This window comes from Bos javanicus, chromosome 1, assembly GCF_032452875.1.
Source record: "Bos javanicus breed banteng chromosome 1, ARS-OSU_banteng_1.0, whole genome shotgun sequence".
Taxonomy (NCBI): domain Eukaryota; kingdom Metazoa; phylum Chordata; class Mammalia; order Artiodactyla; family Bovidae; genus Bos; species Bos javanicus.
In genome coordinates, this window is record NC_083868.1 from 56,822,399 (window position 1) to 56,843,783 (window position 21,385).

The 21,385-nt window shown below is 40.0% G+C and overlaps 1 protein-coding gene and 1 long non-coding RNA gene across 4 annotated transcripts in view; one reads left to right on the forward strand and one right to left on the reverse strand.

Annotated features, from left to right (window-relative positions):
* Positions 1–21,385, forward strand: part of PHLDB2 (pleckstrin homology like domain family B member 2) — a 241,179-nt gene that overhangs the window by 47,829 nt on the left and 171,965 nt on the right. The gene's annotated exons all lie outside the window — the stretch shown is intronic.
* The window catches only part of LOC133232036 (uncharacterized), a 35,844-nt gene continuing 17,710 nt past the window's right edge, over positions 3,252–21,385 (reverse strand). Inside the window, exons 2-3 of the long non-coding RNA XR_009731289.1 lie at positions 18,211–18,353; positions 3,252–3,519 (exon numbers count right to left, since the gene is read on the reverse strand). This is a non-coding gene — a long non-coding RNA (uncharacterized LOC133232036). The remainder of the gene's footprint in view (positions 3,520–18,210; positions 18,354–21,385) is intronic.

Genomic DNA, 21,385 nt, shown 5'->3' on the forward strand with positions numbered 1-21,385 from the left:
CTTCACATCAGGTGGTCAAAGCACTGGAGTTTCAACTTCAACATCAGTCCCTCCGATGAACACCCAGGACTGATCTCCTTTAAGGTGGACTGGTTGAATCTCCTTGCAGACCAAGGGACTCTCAAGAGTCTTCTCCAACACCACAGTTCAAAAGCATCAATTCTTTGGTGCTCAGCTTTCTTCACAGTCTAATTCTCACATCCAAACATGACCACTGGAAAAACCATAGTCTTGACTAGACAGAACTTTGTTGACAGAGTAATATCTCTGCTTTTTAATATGCTGTCTAGGTTGGTCATAGCTTTCCTTCCAAGGAGTAAGCATCTTTTAATTTCATGGCTGCAGTCACCATCTGTAGTGATTTTGGAGCCCAGAAAAATAAAGTCAGCCACTGTTTTCACTGTTTCCCCATCTATTTGCTATGAAGCGATGGGACCAGAGGCCATGATCTTAGTTTTCTGAATGTTGAGTTTGAAGCCAACTTTTTCACTCTCCTCTTTCACTTTCATCAAGAGGCTCTTTAGTTTTTCTTCACTTTCTGCCATAAGGGTGGTGTCATCTGCATATCTGAGGCTATTTGTATTTCTCTCAGCAATCTTGATTCCAGCTTGTGCTTCTTCCAGTCCAGCATTTCTCATGATGTACTCTGCATATAAGCTAAATAAGCAGGATGACAATATACAGCCTTGACATACTCCTTTTCCTATTTGGAACCAGTCTGTTATTCCTGTCCAGTTCTAACTGTTGCTTCCTGACCTGGCATACAGGTTTCTCAAGAGGCAGGTCAGATGGTCTGGTATTCTCATACCTTTCAGAATTTTCCACAGTTTATTGTGATCCACACAGTCAAAGGCTTTGGCATAGTCGATAAAGCAGATGTGGATGTTTTTCTGAAACTTTTTTGCTTTTTCAATGATCCAGCAGATGTTGGCAATTTGATCTCTGGTTCCTCTGCCTTTTCTAAAACCAGCTTGAGTATCTGGAAGTTCACGGTTCACGTATTGCTGAAGCCTGGCTTTTCTTAAGTGGTTCAAATACTCCCTTTACTGCAGAAGAAACACATCTTTTGTATTTTAAGTCTGAAGTGGCAGCTGTAGACAGAGATAGTATTGCCTTTAGCACCAAACTACTCCAGTCAAAGGGCTATTGTGTAACCTGCTTATTTTGAATGTATTAAACAAGGAGAGAAAGACTTAGTTCTATCTGCCTCTGGCAAAAACTGTTTACTCACAAAGCCAGATATGGTAAGAGGATTTGAAGGAGAGAGACAAATTACAAAGCTAAAAGTCACTATTAGCATCTAAATGACAATAATAATAGAATGCAGAGATAGGCCATGACTGTCTTCGCAGTTGTAGCAAATGTCCAGATTTCTACTGAAAGTGTCCTTAGGTAAATATGGAACCTCCTTTCCCAAGTTAAGGGGTCAACCTAGGAAAGGATGTTAAGTTCCTGGCAACCATGTCAAAACTTGAGCTAGTCTCATAGCTCTTGTTCCCAGTTGCAAAGTGTAAAGTGAAGGAAGGGACGCAGAGAGATGCTCATGTCCACATGAGCCTCTAGAAGTGGTGATCACTCTCTGAGCTCAAGAATTCAATTTCAAGTTTTTATAGTCAATTGAAATTGTTAAGTTTTTGTTCTTATTATTCCTCAGTCTAAAATGCTCTCCACCCTCCTTTTCATCATAGCAAATTCTTGCTTATCTTCAGTTTAAATATTGTTTATGTCAGACAGCGCTTCCCTAGTGATTGCTGCTCTCCTTTAAATTAGGTGAACTCCTGCTAGAGCCTCTGGAGCATCAAGTATTGATCCCAACAAAGTATTTATGACACATCTGTTCCTGCTTAGGGATTGTCTGTCTTTCTGATGGTAAAGTTCATGAGGGCAACGACTCTACTTTCCACACCATTTTAAACAAGGACTTAGTACATTTGAAGTGATATACAGAGCTTTGTTTTTGTTCTCAGTCTATTCAGAGAGAAGAGAAATTGTGAAATATTTACATCCATAATGTCCTTTTTGGGGGCTATCTATTTATATATACTGTGCCGTGCTTAGCTGTGTCCGACTCTTTGCAACTCCATGGACACAGGCTCCTCTGTCCATGGGGATTCTCCAGGCAAGAATACTGGAGTGGGTTGCCATGCCTTCCTCCAGGCAAATCTTCCCAACCCAGGGATTGAACCCAGGTCTCCTGCCCTGCAGGAGGATTCCTTACCATCTGAGCCACAGGGAAACCCAAGAATACTGTAGTGGGTAGCCTATCCCTTCTCCAGGGGAACTTTCCAATCCAGGAATCAAATCGGAGTCTCTTGCATTAAAGGTGACTTCTTTACCAGCTGAGGTACCAGGGAAGTCCCTATTTATATGCATTTACATATTACTGCATAGTTTGAATTAACCTTTACATACTAAATTTATGTCACATCTACTTTTGTCTTACTTCCAGTTTTGTTTGTTTTTCTTCTTAGTTCCTATCTGCTTTGTCCTCCTCTGTCCCCAGAGGCTATTCCAGGACAGCGCTTTCTAAAATTCCAAAGCTCTTTGTATTTCAGAATTTGGGAGTTCTTGTTTTACATGTTTATTTCTAGAAAACTGTTCTTCCGGGAGTTCTGAGGTCTGTGGCTTCAGCATCAAGGTCATGGGAAAATCCTTGTTGTTCAGAAGGAGATTCCTGGAGCCCTCCAATGAAGATGTGCAAATCCTCTGCTGGGTAGTAGTAGAAAAGCCAAATGGTGATCACCATTGTTTAGAATATGTCTCCCTGAAATAGATCATCTCAATAGGAAATTACATCTAAAGTGTCCGCTTTGTTTCAGAATTTACTTCTACTTTTCCTAGTAGTGACAAATTATTTAAAAGGAAAGCATAGAATGAGCATTGTTAGGAAGGAACTGAAGCAGGACAAAATTAGGAGATAAGACAAAACATTTCCTTCAAGTGTGCTGAAGTCTTCTGGTCCAAATTATTCAGAATAAACCTGTAGACCAATCAGTGAACTCCCAGGAAAAGAAAATGTTTAAGAGAAACATGCATAACTATGAGTGTACTTGTACTCCAGAGATAGAAAAGTGAATCCTGATTTAGAGACTAATAAGCTTGCTGTTTATCTTTAGCAAGATTCTACAATTGAACATTATATTGCCAATTTATGTGCAGTTTGGTCAGAATATCTTGCCTTTGTCCCAAAGGAGTTGGTTAAAATCAAGTTTTGTCAGACAGAAAACACTATGTCAGGTGAATGCCAAAAAGGAATTCAATTTTTATTTCAGTAAAGATTTAACAAAGTTTGTTATCATATGATTAAGAACCAGAATGTAAACTGATTACATGATTACATGAAAACACAATGAAATTGATTTAGAGCTGATTGAACAAATCTATTAAAGGGGGTTATTTAGCAGATCCACATCCTTTGGAAAGAGTAGTCTCTCTGGCATGTCAGGCACAGGATTTACTCTGCCTGGTATGTTGATGATGATTTAGTTGACATTTTTTAAAACTGCTGAAAGCACCAAGCTGGGAGGAAAAATAGGTTGGTTAATAAAATCAAGATTAAGATTGAGAAATATTTTAACTGGTGATAAATTTAATTACCTACATTTCACAAACTTATGATTAAGGACACATGTCTGAACATGAATTTTTAATAATAAGTATTCTATAGGTTGATTTAGAAAAATCAAGAAATACAAACAAGCAAATAGAAGAAAAAAATGCCAGTATGATAGCCATCAGAACTGTCTGCAAAAACTGCAACTCTTTTCAAGCTCACTGTTAGATTACACTTGCTTACTCCTTGTGAAGTGAGATGTTGTTGTTCAATTGCTCAGTCGTGTCCAACTTTTCGCAACCCCATACAGTACAGCATACCAGGCTCCTCTGTCCTCCGCCGTCTCACGGAGTTGGCTCAAATTCATGTCCATTGAGTCACTGATGCTATCTAACCATCTCATCCTCTGCCGCCTCCTTCTCCTTTGCCTTCAATCTTTCCCAGCATCAGGGTCTTTTCCAATGAGTCGGCTCTTCACATCAGATGGCCAAACTACTGGAGCTTTAGCTTCAACATCAGTTCTTCTAATGAATATTCAGAGTTGATTTCCTTAAGGGTTAACTGCTTTGATCTCCTCGCTGTCCAAGAGATTCTCAAGAGTCTTCTCCAGAACCCCAATTCAAAAGCATTAATTCTTTGGTGCTCAGCCTTCTTTATGGTCTAATTCTCATATCCATACATGACTACTGGAAAAACCATAGCTTTGACTAGACAGACCTTTGTCAGCAAAGTAATGTCTCTGCTTTTAAATATGCTGTCTAGGTTCGTCATAGCTTTCCTTTCAAGGAGCAAGAGTCTTTTAAGTTTACCCTGTCCGCAGTGATTTTGGAGCCCAAGAAAATTAAATCTGTCACCATTTCCACTTTTTCCCCTTCTATTTGCCATGAAGTGATGGGACTGGGTCCCATGATCTTAGTTTTCTTAATATTGAGTTTCAAGCCAGCTTATTCACTCTCCTCTTCAAGTGAAAGTAAGACATGGCCTTATGATATTCTTTTAACAAAATAACAAAAGTCTCATGCAGTGTTCAAGCTGTTCCATCCTTTATTCCTGCCTCAGTGACAATGGAAACTCTTGGAGCCTCCATCTGGCTGTGAATGTGATGATCAAGCCCTCTCTTGTAGCCTGTGCTTGTATGTAACATGAGCAAGAACTCATCTTTTGTTGTTGAGACTTGGGTGTTGTATTAAGTCACTGTGATTTGGGATTATTTGTTACTGCTACATAACCTACTTATCATAATCTATTTTACTGATAAAACTAGTATTTCTGAACACAAGAAGAGATGTGTTTGTGGTATGTTAATTCCCAGTACAATTTTAGTACATATGTATCATACACACAGGCTCCCCAGGTAGCTCAGTGGTAAAGAATCCTCCTGCTAAGCAGGAGACACAGGTTCAATCTCTGGATTAGGAAAATGCCCCGGAGAAGGAAATGGCAACTCACTCCAGTATTCTTGCCTGGAGAATCCCATGGACAGAGGAGCCTGGCAGGCTACAGTCTGTGGTTTCCCAAAGAGTCGGACATGACTGAGCGACTAAACAACAGCAGCAGCAATCATACACACATAAGTTATAAAAATGTCACCACTCTGTTTTGTCATATAGGTTAACTTCATTATATTGTGAAGTAAATATATTTCTACAACATCAGTTTTATAGCTATGGACATTGAACTCATTACTCAACCAAATTCCTATTGTTAGAACTTTATTTTTCCTATTATATAATAATTAATCCTATAATAACACTCTTTATCACATCTTTAATATTTTTCTTAAGATAAATTTGAGACATATCATAGGAAGAATGGTTATTGCTTTATTGGGCTTTTATCATCATTTTAAAGTTATCCAAAAATAATTAACACAAGCATACAGTCCCACCAGCTGTGTGTTAGAAAGCCAGTTTTGTCAGATATTTTTTGACACAGAAAATTGGATGTTTTCATTTTTACTAGTCTAATTTTGCCAGCACCTTTGATAGCTATTTTGTTTGAACATTTCATGACATGTTTGTGGGTTGTTTTATTTCTTTGTTTGTTATTCAATTATTCATAGCCTTTTTCATTTATTTTAGTTGATTCACAAGCTGTGGTTTGATACTGTCTGTTAACCCCTTTCATACATTTTGCAAGCATATTTCTCAGTTTTCGATTCTTTAATATTATCTACGATGTTTTCCATATTGAAGTTATTAAGTTTAGTTAACAAAACGTAGCAATCTTTTTTCTGTGAGACTTAGGTCTCTGGAAGTCAACTTAGATATCTTCTCAAATCTCCAAATAAAATATAATGTTTTCCTTTAGTGCTTTTATTACATTTACATGTACATTTTTAATCCATCTAGAATTTACTGGGGAATATTAAATATAATAGGAATCTTTTCTTCCCTACCCAAAAAAAAAAAAAAAAGACCTGGAATTTTTCACTGACCTAAAACACAACAGGAAAGACAAACAGACAAAAAAATTAATACAATTTTAAACTTACTTAACAAAATCTAGGACATACAATAAAGGAAGCAAATTCTTCTACTGCATTCCCTATCCATTAGACCACATCTAAAATATTTAGTTTGGGGTTTTACATCTAAATTGGGATATTGGCAAATTGGAAAATAGTCAGAGAAGGGCTGTACCAGAATGATAGTGGTTGTGGAAAGTCTGCCTTTAGAAGAATAATTCAAGGAATGCTTTGTTGGAGAAGAGATTAATGTTGATAATGAAAATTATATTCAGATTTAGGAATAACTGCCAAGAAGAAGTTTTAGATCCATTCTGCATAGTTTTAGACGTCAGTAGTTATTGCATTAAAATGTATAGCAATTATTTCACTTAAATAAAAGGAAGAATTTTGTGTCCATTAGATCAGTTCAAAAATGAGGTATTGACATTGCCACTATTGAAGGGTTTCAGACTACGACTAAATGTCATTCTATCAGGGAGTTTGTAAAGGAGATCCTTTCCTGGGTTGAGATGTGTGTGTGTGTGTGTGTGTGTGTGCGTTAGTCACTCAGTCGTATCTGACTCTGTGAGCTCAAAGTAAACTTCAAGGTTTCTCTGTCCATAGAATTCTCCAGGCAAAAATACTGAAGTTGGACCAAAAATCTCTAAGGCCCCTTCCAAAATCTAAGATTTTATGGATAATATTCAAGACTATGTTTGACTTGAAGAAAATGGCCTAATAAATAACTCTTATACCTTTCAGAAATTTAGGTTTGAGTTATGAAAATGATGTAGGTTGAGAAGATAAGACAAAGCATCTATTGAGGAGCAAAAGCATTAACTTTGGGCATTTGTGTACTAGCCCAGGCCTCACCACCCAGTAATAAGCCGTAGAGCCTTAGGCAAATCACTTATCTTGCCTAGGCTGCTATTTGTAATTCTAAAATGAGTGCAGTGAATGAAGATATCATTGCTAGGTCATCTAAGAGTCCCATCTAAGATGCTATAATACTATGTTTAATAAATAGGTGGGATAAACTATATATCCAGGTTTCCAAATGGAAACCCAGATGTCTGTTCTAATAAAACCTGCCCATTTCAGTAGCTTATCTTACTGAGAGTCTCTACAAACAGATCCAGAGGTTAAATTCAAAGTTTTTGCATTCATCATTAATAAAAAATTTTAAGAATCTGTTGTGTACCAGGCATTATGCTAGTTACCAGAGATTCAAAGATGGTTAAAATGAAGTCTGCGCTCTCAAAGACCTCACATTTAGCAGTGATGACAGCCTAGTAGACTAACAATTACAATACAATGTGATAATTATGCTGAGTGTCTTTAATTACTCAAAGGTTCAAAGACATGCATCTTCTATGTAAGTCTGTAAACAGTAGGTCTCAGTTTAGTTCAGTCACTCAGTCGTGTCCAACTCTTTCCGACCCCATGAATCGCAGCATGCCAGACCTCCCTGTCCATCACCAACTCCCTGAGTCCACCCAAACTCATGTCCATCAAGTCGGTAATGCCATCCAGCCATCTCATCCTCTGTTGTCTCCTCCTCCTGCCCCTAATCCCTCCCAGCATCAGGGTCTTTTCCAAAGAGTCAACTCTTCGCATGAGGTGGCCAAAGTATTGGAGTTTCAGCTTTAGCATCAGTCCTTCCAATGAACACCTGGGACTGAGCTCCTTTAGAATGGACTAGTTGGATCTCCTTGCAGTCCAAGGGACTCTCAAGAGTCTTCTCCAACACCACAGTTTAAAAGCATCATTTCTTTGGCGCTCAGCTTTCTTCACAGTCCAACTCTCATATCCATACATGACCACAGGAAAAACCATAGCCTTGACTAGATGAACCTTTGTTGGCAAAGTAATGTCTCTGCTTTTGAATATGCTATCTAGGTTGGTCATAACTTTCCTTCCAAGGAGTAAGCGTCTTTTAATTTCATGGCTGTAATCACATCTGCAGTGATTTTGGAGCCCAAAAAATATAAAGTCTGACACTGTTTCCACTGTTTCCCCATCTATTCCCATGAAGTGATGGGACCACATGCCATGTTTTCTGAATGTTAAACAGTAGGTCTAGATGGTGTCTAAATACTCTTTCAGCTCTACGTCATGCACATGCTTCTGAATGAGAAGAAAGACTAGCCTTCCATACGCACTCCACCAAAGCTAATCAGATGCTGAGCAATGCCGCCAAGGCTCAAGTCAGAGAGTCAAACACAACTGCTTGTTTAAGATTAAAGATGCCTCTGGAGTCTCAATTAAGCAAACCACAAACAATCTCCATATATCCCTTCTGACAATGACCTCTGTGGACATTTTCCATAGTGCTGGCTCATCTAAGATTTCATAGTACTATATAAATAAAACCCAGAGGGACACCCTTCTGTGCTTTACTACATGGGTGCTAAGTTGCTTCAGTCGTGTCCAACTCTTTGTGATCCTATGGAATGCAGCCCGCCAGGCTCCTCTCCATGGGATTCTCTAAACAAGAATACTGGAGTGAGTTGCCATACTCTGCTCCAGGTGGTCTTCCCAACCCAAGGATCGAACCCACATCTGTTATGTTTCCTGCAATGGCAGGCAGGTTCCTACCACTAGCACCACCTGGGAAGCCCTTGTACTTTAATAACCTATTCAGTGAAGGCACATTTGGTTTTAAGGAAGGGTCTAATCATACCCCTGTGATTGCATTGGCAAAGGGTACTGATTCGAGTGATGGTTGGGGAGTGGCTTGTCTAGTATCTGAAGTTGGCCTTCGCGGGGAAAGTTATATGATCTGCCTCTTAGAGCCTGTACACTACTAGAAAAGGATTCTGATGCTGTATTTTTTATAGCACTAAGCCCTCAGATTCCCACATTATGAAACTGGGTTTTGTTTTAATCAAGAACAGAGGAAAAGAAAATACATTAGGTGACCAAAGAGAATATTTCAACTGGACCCTGACACATGTGATTGCTTCTCCCACTGCTACCTTTCAAATAAAATACATCCCCAGGTATGTAGCAGCCCAGGGAGAAAAGCGTGTCTTACAATAGTGGTCTCAGAACCACGTGCAGGCCTTGTTATAGCATGGAGTGCTGATCCACAACCCTGAGTCCTTGATTCACATGGGTCTGAAGTGGTTCCGCAGAATGTGTATTTCTCCAAATTCTCAAGTGAAGCTGCTGCTGATGGTGGTATAGGAACCACTGCCTTAGAAGATAGCTGATACTTGAAAAATGCTTTTGCATCTCAAAAAGCTTCCTAAGCCAACCCAAGTTTCTCTGTCCAGGAAGGTTGTCCCTAGAGAAATCTCTCAGAAATGGAATAAAGAAAAGAATGGAAATAAACATCATTAAGAGTTTTCCTGGGGCTAGAAGAAAAGATATGAATAAGTCAATGACCTTTGATGTATGCTGTAAATGGATAGCATCTACAATAGGGGAAACCAGTACCTGCTGTGAATCAGCATGGAGAAGACAAAGAAACAACCAATCAAGACATCATACTTCAGACTAAGGCTCTTTCTCAGCAATATCCTAGTTTTCCTGTTTTCTTGGTATTTATGATGTCTTCTAGAGTTGAGTTTCTGGGTCTTTATGTACTCCATGTATAACCTGAGAAGCTAAGAAATTTTTTTATTGAAGTATACTTGATATATACAATATTACATAAGTTGCAGGTATACAATACAGTGATTCACAATTTTTTAAAGGTTATACTCCATTTATGGGCTTCCCTTGTGGCTCAGTTGGTAAAGAATCGCCTGCAAAGTGGGAGACCTGGGTTCAATCCCTGGGTTGGGAAGATCCCCCTGGAGAAGGGAAAGGCTACCCACTCCAGTATTCTGGCCTGGAGAATTCCGTGGACTGTATAGCCCTTGGGGTTGCAAAGATTTGGATACAACTGAGAAACTTTCACTTTATAACTTATAGTTATTATAAAATATTGGTTATATTTCTCCTGTTGTACAATATATCCTTATGGTGGTGATTTAGTTGCTAAGAAGTATTCGACTCTTCACAACTCCATTGACTGTAGCCTGCCAGGCTCCTCTGTCCATGGGATTCTCCAGTCAAAAATACTGGAGTGGGTTTCCATTTGCTTCTCCAGGGGATCTTCCCAACCCAGGGATCAAACCCAGGTCTCCTGCATTGCAGACAGATTCTTTACCATCTGAGCTATGAGGGAAGCCTATGTACCCTTGTAGCTTATTTTATACCTAATTGTTTGTACCTCTTAATCTCCTGCCCCTCACTTACCCCTTCTACTGCCCTCTCTCCTCACTGGTAACTGCTAGTTTGTTCTCTATATCTGTGAGTTTGCTTCTTTTTTATTATATGCACTAATTTGTTGTCTTTTTTAGATTCCACATATATGTGATATAATATAGTATTTGTCTTTCTCTATCTGACTTATTTCACTTAGAATAAAGCCCTCCAAATCCATCCATGCGAATGGCAAATTTTCATTCTTTTTCATGGCCAAATAGTATTCCACTGTGTGTGTGTGTGTGTGTGTGTGTGTGTGTGTATCACATCTTTTTTATCCATTCATCTGTTGATGGACACTTGGACTGCTCTCATATCTTAAGTAATTCTTATCCTCATGACTTCAAGTTACTCTAGTTGGATGTGTTCTCTATTTAAACAACTCAATAACTCAGCACTATAGGTATTTGTTGTATTCTCTATAGCATGCTATGCTACCACAATGTCTTTAGAGAACAGTCAAAATTAAATGGCCCCTATAAATGACAGATTCTTCTTTATCTTCAGACACTTATATGCACTTGGATATCAAGGCTGGAAGTAAGGGCCTTCCCCATGGTGTCATCCATAGACTCCTTCCCTGGTGTCATGGTGTGCAACTGTGGCCAGGCACAGGCCACAGATTATAGCATTTGGGGGCTGAAACGATAATGCTCAATTTGCTTTCCTCCATTTCCAAAGACATGGCTGGTAGCCTGTGCTGATTCTGGACTTTCACTCCCCTGTTCTCTGAGGCCCTGCTTCTGGTCCTGCCATTTCTCTTCTGGCCCACTTCATCTCAAAGAAGACATAGGCACCCGCGGGAGAAAGGGGAGACATTCCACAGATACAGCCAAGAAGAAAGCGCCACCCCAGGGCAGAGCCGCTGGCAGCCCACTCAGGCAGTTTTGGGGTGGATCCAACCCTGCTGCATATTTCTCCAAAATAAGACATCCAGTTAAAGATACACCAAATTCTTCTTTTTCTAGAATCTTTAAATAAACAGTCTTTGTAGGTCCCCAAAATAAACCTTTGCGAATAAAACAGTAAATTTTTCAGTAAGTATATTATAAATAGTTGGCTAGGAATTTTCTAATCTGGAAAATATAGGAAATGGAAATGAAAGGAAAATGGGCCAAGACTCCTGGTCACAAATAGGCTTCTCACTTAAACCAAAATGATCACCTCATGCATTCTTTTTTTAAAATAATCATAATTATTATTATTCTTTGGCTGTGCCAGGTCTTATTTGTGACGCACAGGATCTTTGATCTTCATTGCTGCATGTGGAATCTAGTTCCCTGACCAGAGATCAAACCAGGGCCCCTTGCATTCAGAGTCTGAAGTCTTAACCACTGGACTACCAGGGAAGTCCCACCTCATGCATTCTGACCCAAGCAAGTCCCTGGTTTCCAGGAATATAGTTGTTCAGATATTCTAGCCTCAGATGTGGTTAAAGAACAGAAGAAAGGACCTCAGGTAATGAAACTAGCAGGCAGAGAGAATCACAATGCAGTTTTTCTTTTTATTATCATTTCAAAACAGTGATTTAGATAGATATTATTTTGTTTTTTGTATCTTGTAAAAGCCATGGGGGTAAATATGCATGACTCCCCTCCTCTGACAGAAAACCAAGACCAACAAGATAGACTCAGCCAAGTCAGAAGGAGACCTGGAATTTGTGGGTGTCAGTCCTGCTATTTAATGTCAAGGCCTTCATCCTTTAAAGGTTAAAAAAAAAAAAAAGGCCAGGAACAGAAAATATATGTCACTATTATTTTCAATGACATTAATTTGATGTTCCTGAAGTGAAAAGGTGCCTCTAAAACATTTAAAGCAGAGACATTACTTTGCCAACAAAGGTCCATTTGGTCAAAGCTATGGTTTTTCCAGTGGTCATGTATGGATGTGAGAGTTGGACTATAAAGAAAGCTGAGTGCCAAAGAATTGATGCTTTTAAACTGTGGTGTTGGAGAAGACTCTTGAGAGTCCTATGGACTGCAAGGAAATCCAACCAGTCCATCCTAAAGGAGATCAGTCCTTGGTATTCATTGGAAGGACTGATGTTGAGGCTGAAACTCCAATACTTTGGCCACCTGATGTGAAGAGCTGACTCATTTGAAAAGACTCTGATGCTGGGAAAGATTGAGGGCAGGAGGAGAAGGGGACGACAGAGGATGAGACAGTTGGGTGGCATCATCGACTCGATGGACATGAGTTTGGGTGGACTCCGGGAGTTGGTGATGGACAGGGAGGCCTGGCGTGCTGCAGTTCATGGGGTCGCAAAGAATCAGACACGACTGAATGACTGAACTGAACTGAACTGACTCTTGTTTACTTCTCCACTCTAGCTACCTATTATTTTTTTCTTTCTGAAAAAAAAACTGAGGTAAGGTATTTAATAGTAAAATTGGCATGGATAAACCTACCACACAGGGATGCTCTAAAGTAAAGATTAAAAGAATAATCTATGAAAAAGCACCCAGCAGACAGAGTGTAGATGTTCAATCAAGAAATAACTCCTCCTTTGCTTGTTGGTAGAGGGAAAGTATTACAAGATCGTGGACAGACAAGTGTTATTATGAGAGCTATGTTAAGTTCTTCCCCTCAGTGGAGTTAAATTGGTGAGAAAGGAACACCAAGGTTTATACATCAAATCTGTCTGTGACTCTTTTGTAGACTAAATTTATTCTTCCCAATCATCATTGCAGGTTTTAGAACAAAGCCTCGATTAAAGCCATGATACTCACAAGCGAAGAGGGCTCTCTAAACAACAAATTATACCCACAGTTCAAGGTTCTATCAGATTCCTGGCATCAGATTAGGTATTCCTTTAAAAAAAAGATTGCTGTCATCAATAGAACTCCTTATTAGCCCTCTTTCTTAGAAGGTGTAATAATATACTTTCTATGAGAACTAAGTAGTCATTCGGTCAACCAACTATTAAGGAACACCATTTATATCTGGTTACACAATTAGCATGTATTTCCCTGTCTGGATGATTTTAAAGGCTATTAAGAACAAAATAGTTTTGCTCTGAGTATATATAAGTACATTTTCCATAAAATGAGAAAGAATGAAATGCTCTGCCATATACACGTTGGAAGCCACATTCTGCAGTGAATAGGAATACGATTTTGGGTTCAGATGGTCCTGAGTTCAGATTTCTTGACTAGGCTGTGGACTTGGGAAAGTTATTGAACCTTTTTGAGATACAGTTTTCTCATCTGGAGATGATAATAGCATACCTTGTAGGGTTCTTAACAATTGCATGTCAAGTCAAAGTGTAAGTTGCTCAGTCGTGTCCAACTCTTTGCAACCCTATGGACTATAGCCCGCCAGGCTTCTCAGTCCATGGAATTCTCCAGACAAGAATACTGGAGTGGGTTGCCATTCTCTTCTCCAGGGGATATTCCTGACCCAGGGACCAAACCCTGGTCTCCCGCAGTGCAGGTGGATTCTTTACTGTCTGAGCCACAAGGGAAGCCATAAAATTGCATGAGACAATGTGTATCATGTACTTATTATGCATACAGTGTCTGACCCTAAAGGAAATGAACCAGTAAACAGTGGTTAATATATTGGTTATGATTACTAATTGCGCCAAGATTGGCCTAGCTACTGTCACAGGGGCTATGTGCCTTGAGCGTTTTTGTTTGTCCTTTATCTTTAGCCAACTGAACAACTGGAGTTCCAAAGTTGGATGGAGTTCCATCACTGGAAGAGTTGCTGTGGAGTCTCCACGAGTTTAAGGAGCTTAATGGGGTCAGGAGGGTGTTGTAGGCAGTAGGAGTTAAACTTTCCCGGATCATACCATTGCCTCAGAGGTGTTTCAGGTTAGTCAGGCACCAGAAGGTGGAAACCTAGACTCCTAGTATTTATTCCTACCCAGAAATAGGCCATACCTGAGTTTTCATAATTCTGAAGGCTTTGTAGCATAGCTCTGAGTTTTCAGCCTCCCTCATCAGAAATAGAGACAACTCTCCATTTGGCAATTGACCAGGGGAGAAACTCCTGCTATTGTAGAAAATGGGATTCACTCTATTGCCCTTTGACTCCATATTGGCTCTGAAAGCCTCCTTTCCAAACAGACTTATTCATTCTCCTCAGGTAAATGTCTCTCCTCTGACAAAGACCCACACATTCAAAGTCCTTGAAAAGTTAAGTGTTTACCTCCCCACCGTTTCTAATCCACATAGTTAGTAGTCTTTTTACATCTTCTTCACAGCACTTAAGGTGTTAGGATTCTCTTAGTAAGTTGCTGAGTGACTGTAATCAAGGAGTCAGACTATGACATTAAACTAATTTATGTTTATGGCCATCTAAGCAGTAGTATTTTGTCCAAGAGATATAAGTTTTGATGGATGCAGAAGAAACTTTGGTGAGGTGAGCATGGTGGATTCTTTACCAAATGAGCTACCATGGAAGCCCATAGAGAAGCAAACTTAAAGATTGTTTCCTAGGAATCCACGAATATTGTGCTGTAAAATTCATCTCCTGATCTCTTTATATACACAATTAATCTTAAATTACTGCTTAAAAATACATTTTATGAATGTACCACAGTACCAAGCCTGAATAGGCAATATTTGAATAGTCTCCAGATTTTCAGTATTACAAAAATCCTTTGATGAATGACATAGTAGATAAATATTTCTTCTTAGTAACCTCTCCTTACAGTAAGTTCTTCTGTTTAGTTCAGTTTAGTTGCTCAGTTGTGTCCAACTCTTTGCAACTCCATGGACTACAGCATGACAGCCTTCCCTGTCCCTCACCAACTCCTATAGCTTGCTCAAATTCATATCCATCAAGTCAGTGATGCTATCCAACCATCTCATCCTCTGTCGTCCCCTTCTCCTTTGCCTTCAATCTTTCCCAGCATCAGGGTCTTTTCCAAGGAGTCAGTTCTTCACATCAGGTAGCCAAAGTATTGGAGTTCCAGCTTCAGCATCAGTCCTTCCAATGAATATTCAGGACTGATTTCCTTTAGGATGGACTGGTTGGATCTCCTTGCAGTCCAAGGGACTCTCAAGAGTCTTCTCCAACACCACAGTTCAAAAGCATCAATTCTTCAGCGCTCAGCTTTCTTCACAGTCCAACTCTCATGTCCATACATGACTACTGGAAAAACCATACCTTTGACTAGATGGAACTTTGTTGGCAAAGTAATGTCTCTGCTTTTTAATATGTTATCTACTTTGGAGAGGGAAATGGCAACCCACTCCAGTACTCTTGCCTGGAAAAGTCTATGGGCTACAACCCATGGGGTCACAAGAAGTCGGACAAGACTTCACTTTCACTTTCAAGTTGGTCATAGCTTTTCTTCCAAGGAACAGTAAGTTCCTAGATATTGCATTGCTGAGTGAAAGGCTCTGCACAGGATTTTGTTCACATGAAGAAGCCTGCTCTGAACATTCTATACAGGACTCCTATGCAGCAGATGTAACATGTGTCTCCTGGGAGTGGACTTTCCAAGTCTTGGATAAAGGACTGTATGGCTCAGTTTTCCCAGGCAGTCCCAGTTAATTCCAGCTGACCTAGGGACTCATCCTTTTAGTGCCCCTTTTTATTCTCAAAAGTGTCTTGGTTTGGGCAATATATAATCAGTCATCCTAGTCATAGGATAGATGAAGACTTTCCTTTATGAGATAATATAAAGCTGTTCCCAAAACTGTTGCACCAACTCAAATTCCCCTAATAATCTATAAGTGATCCCTGGATCCACATCCTCTCTGACACCTGGTACTGTCAATCAGACTTTTTCATGCTTATCAAGCAAATGGTTGTAAAATACTATTTTATTAAAATCATGATTTACATTTCCTGGGGCTCCCTGGGTGCCTCAGATGGTAAAGAGTCCACCTGCAATGCAGGAGACCTGGGTTCAATCCCTTGGTCGGGGAGATTCCCTGGAGAAGGGAATGGCTACTCCAATATTCTTGCCTGGAAAATTCTATGAACAGAGGAACCCGGTGGGCTATAATTCATGCGTTGCAAAGAGTCAGACACAATTGAGCGACTAGCACTTCATCACCTTCACTTTATTTCCTGATCTCTGTTGATGTTAAATATTATTTCATACTTCTGTTAGCTATATATTTATCTTCTTTGAAATGCCTGTTTGTACCTTTTGACTATATTTTACTGGAATGTTTGGGTTGAGCCAACAAAAATTGAACACAGCCCAAATGCCTATCAAAAGGAGAGGACACGGGCTTCCCTGGTGACTCAGTGGTAAAGAATCCATCTGCCAGTGCAGGAGGCACAGGTTTGATCCCTGATCCAGGAAGATCGGACATGCTGTGGAGCAACTAAGCCCGTGTGCCACAGATACTGAGTCGGTGCTCCTGAGAGTCATAAATATTGCACACCCTAGAAACTGTGCTCCTCTACAAGGGAAGCCGCCACAATGAGAAGCCCTGCATGCAGCAGCTAGAGAGTAGCTCCTGCTTGCCACAACTAGAGAGAAGCCTGCACAGCGATGAAGACCCAGCACAGGCGAAAATAAATAAGTAAAATTATCTTTTTTAAAAAGGAGAGGGTATGAATCAGCTGTGCTGAATACAATGTGATACAATTCATCAGCCAACTGAAGTTCATCAAACTATCATGTGACATGATCCATATCTTAGCAATATATTATTAAATTAAAAATAATTTTGTAAAGATTAAATATACACATTTACATATGTACATATACACCAAAATTAAAATTTCAGAAATACAAATGCTACCAAAAATATCTATATAAAAGAGAAAACATTTATATGATGACGAATATGTAATCCAGATTACCTCAGAGAGGAAGGAAGCAGAGGATAAAATCCAGAGATCTTATGGTTATGTGTCAGTTACCATCAAGATCTGAGCATTTGTTTGGGGTGGTACATTCTAAGGATTTATCACAAACAAATAAGCAAATAAATAAACAAACAAAAGACCATGTATACATAATGAGTCAATATTATGATTAATTTTTTTACAGTGAAGAGAGGCGAAAAAATGCACATTTTAAGATTATGCAGAGATATCATCAGATCTGCCCTCAAGAAAGATTAAACAATTTATATTCCCACAAAAGACATGAGTACCTATTTCACTGTATCCTGCATTATTCTGTAAAGCTAAAGTGATTGGACTAGATTCACCCAGGCCATGCTGTATGGAATGAAGCAGGAACCTCTGTCCCTGATCCGCTAATGGTGAGGCATCTTCTCCACCAGTGTCATCTTTGCTGAAAGCCTACCTATTTGCTGAAATCCTACCTAAGTAGTGCCCAGAGCTGGGATGGGGAGCAGGGCCTAATCCCACTGGGGAAGGGGTAGAACCATATGGAATGCCTCTGTTACCACGGGGTTTAGTGGCTCCCAGATGTGAAGAGAACCACCTGCTCCCCAGCTGTTTCCTTGTTTACGCCAGCCACAGCCCCTTTCCAGTAATATTTTCTCCAGATGCATTTGCCAATACTACTCTAAAACCTGCCTGCTGACCACCACTATCATCATTAACAGTAACAACTAATGTCTGGTTTTTGTTTAAAATGCCCAGAGTATCAGGTACATAAATAAGAATAGACATACTTGTGTTTATTTATTTTACAATTAGATAAACATGCTTAGGCCTCTATCCTCCAGTCATGAGAAATTGCATCTCAGAAGTGTTTAAGTGCCCCTTTCCCTTCCAAAGATGGTAGGAGAATAGAAATGGCTGAAAAGGAGATGGAAATCTAACTAGAAAATTTAGTTCATCGCCAAAGAGCACATGGTCTAAGCTTGGGTCCATTTGCATGTGGCTGCCTCTAGTTACTCTGTGGAAAGTTGGAGCTGGGGCCCTTTTGTTGAGACTTTTCACACTGGCCTCCACAATGGCCTCCATCAAAGATCTTTCCATCTCCAGTGAGCCCTATGAAAGCAGAGCTTGGCCCCCACCGTATCTAATTGAAATAAACTATGCACTTAATAAAATCACTCACCTTCTTACATCTTCAAATCTTGGGAGATCCCAGTCTCTTTTCCATACACACTCCTCCACCAAACCTTGGAGCTTCTTTCCCTTTGGGATAATCCTTCAGGGTGCCTCAGTTTACCTAGTTGTCATAAGCAAAATCCTGTTTTCCTAAGGAGAAATAGAAAAAAATAGCTTTCCATCTTTCCAGAGTCTTCTAGAATAGCAAAGTCAAAATAAACTGATATGTTAAAAGAAAAATTCCAGAGGTGTTATGACATTGTCCTGGCGATTCTACCCTCGAAATATGTCAAAAATTTACCCACTTCTCTCCAACTCTCTTTACTATCACGTAATTCAAGCCACCATTCTTATGCGCTCTATTATAACAAATATAAACAAATCTCCCTTGTTTTCTTCAAACTTGATTTTCCACAAACCAGCCAGAGGGAAATTTTTACAATACAAATCAGATTATATTACAGCCTTAATTAGTAAGATATAAAAGAGTAATAATAATGATATATTCAAATTAAAAGTCCTAACAAGGACAGGGAAGGGTAGGTGACTCAGTGGTAAAAAACAAACAAAAATAAAAAAACCTGAGTTTGGAAAATCCCATAGAGAAGGGAATGGCAACCCATTCCAGTCTTCTTGCCTGGGAAATCCCACAGACAGAGAAGCCTGGTGAGCTACAGTCTATGACACAAAGAGTCGGACATGACTTAGTGACCATACAACAACAATGATCAAGGACAAGGTCTGTAAGCCTTCCAGCCTTATTCCTGTTGCATTTCTCCAGATGCGGGACACGGTTTTGTTTGTTTCTTTGTTTTTAAACTCTCCCTAGCTCTTCACTACTTCAGGCTTAGTCTATCCCTCAGCCTGAAATCTTTTCCTGTGTACCTTCTGCTTCTGCCTCAGGTCTGAGCTAAATGCTACTTCCTCAGAGATGTCTTTTATTGATTTCGAAATCAGTATAAGTGTGACCCTGTTTTCATCTCTCCTTATACTCTTTATTGTCCTTCTTGGCACATTCAAAATTCCTCATTATCTACATATTGGTACTGACCATGTATCACTAGTGCCTAGCATAGTAGACACACGAGAAATTAATGAATGAAAGAGAAGGATATAGAACCCTGAGTGGCTCAAGTTCTACTTAGGGAGATACACGTGTGTGTGTGCGCGCACACACACACACACACACACACAGAGTATTTGTGGCTTATTGAAGAGACCCTCCCTCTCCTAATTCTCAGCTCAGAAACTGGCTAACAGCAGGCTCAACCCAACCATTGCTACAGCCTTTCTGTTTCATATTACTGTTAACTACCATTCTTGAAAGCAATTCAATCCACGTGCAGGATTACATGAGACAATCAGTCATGAGACAAAGGCAAAAATGCCTTAGTTTTGACTCTTTGCGACCCATGGACTGTAGCTCACCAGGCTTGTCCATGGAATACTCCAGGCAAGAATATTAGAGTGGGTTGCCACTTCCTCCTCCAGGGGATCTTCCTGAATCAAGAATCAAACCCTGGTCTCCTGCAATGCAGACAGATTCTTTACTGTCTGAGCCACCAGGGAAGCCCATGTTTACTACAGTCTGTATCTATTGTCATCCTTCCTATATGTGACTTTTTTTTCCTTTCTTTTTTTTTTTGATGCTTTGGAAGCCACTATAAATTTGGCAAATATATTTATAAGCTGAAATAATAGGAAGATATGTAGAAATAAATATGTATTTAATTTCAAGCAGAAACTGAGAAATATTCATCTTTGCATTTAATGAACTTTAAGAAGAATCAGTCTTGGGGAACATCCTACAATCTTCCCCCTTTCACCGAGGCTTCACTTCCAGTCCCCATTCTTCACATTGATGAAGCAGACAGTTTCAGCTGCTCTTCAATAGTATACAGACTGATTGTTTCGAAAAAAAAAATTTTTTTGAAAGTTAGGAATTACTCTAAAGAAAGAAATTCATACCAACTGGGAAATGTTCCTAAAAATAGTTTCATGACAAGAATAATCAAGTATGTTTGTAATTGTCTCTGCTGCTGCTGCTGCTGCTAAGTCGCTTCAGTCGTGTCTGACTCTGTGCGACCCCATAGACGGCAGCCCACCAGGCTCCTCTGTCCCTGGGATTCTCCAGGCAAGAACACTGGAGTGGGTTGCCATTTCCTTCTCCAATGCATGAAAGTGAAAAGTGAAAGTGAAGTCGCTCAGTCGTGCCTGACTCTTAGCGACCCCATGGACTGGAGCCTACCAGGCTCCTCCGTCCATGGGATTTTCCAGGCAAGAGTACTGGAGTGGGTTGCCATTTCCTTCTCCAAGAGATCTTCCTGCCCCAGGGATCCAACCTCATCTCCTGCATTGGCAGGCAGATTCTTTGCCACTGAGCCACCTTGGGAAGCCCATGCTTTTATGTAATTCTCCCAAATTGAAAACAACAAAAGTTTTCATCAGAAGGCATTGTTTTAATCAGCTATGTTCTAACTATGAAGTGGAACACTGCTGCTGCTGCTAAGTCGCCTCAGTCGTGTCCGACTCTGTGCGACGCCATAGACGGCAGCCCACCAGGCTCCCCCTTCCCTGGGATTCTCCAGACAAGAACACTGGAGTGGGTTGCCATTTCCTTCTCCAATGCATGAAAGTGAAAAGTGAAAGGGAAGTCCCTCAGTCGTGTTCGACCCTCAGCGACCCCATGGACTGCAGCCTTCCAGGCTCATCCCTCCATGGGATTTTCCAGGCAAGAGTACTGGAGTGGGGTGCCATTGCCTTCTCCAGTGGAACACTATATACTCTTAAAAAGCAATAAAGAGAATCCACACGTATTAATATTGGGCCAATTCCAGGAGATAGTGAGGACCAGGGAGACTTGGGGTGCTACAGCCCATGGGGTCACAAAGAGTCGGACATGACCTACCAACTGAACAATAACAACAGCAAGTACCAATATGAGAGAAGGGCTAAGAAATATTATTAAATAAAAATGCAAAAGAACTGTGTATACATACAGTCCTATTTGTACAGAAACAAGATTGTATAATGTACTATTCAAAAAGCATTTCTGGAAGGACACTCAAGAAACTCTCATTGGGGACTATTTTTGGGAAATAAGAGTGTGGCTTGGGGTAAAAAGAACTTTTTAGTTTTATACCCTTTAAATCTTTTGATTACCTTTTAATCATGAATTAGTA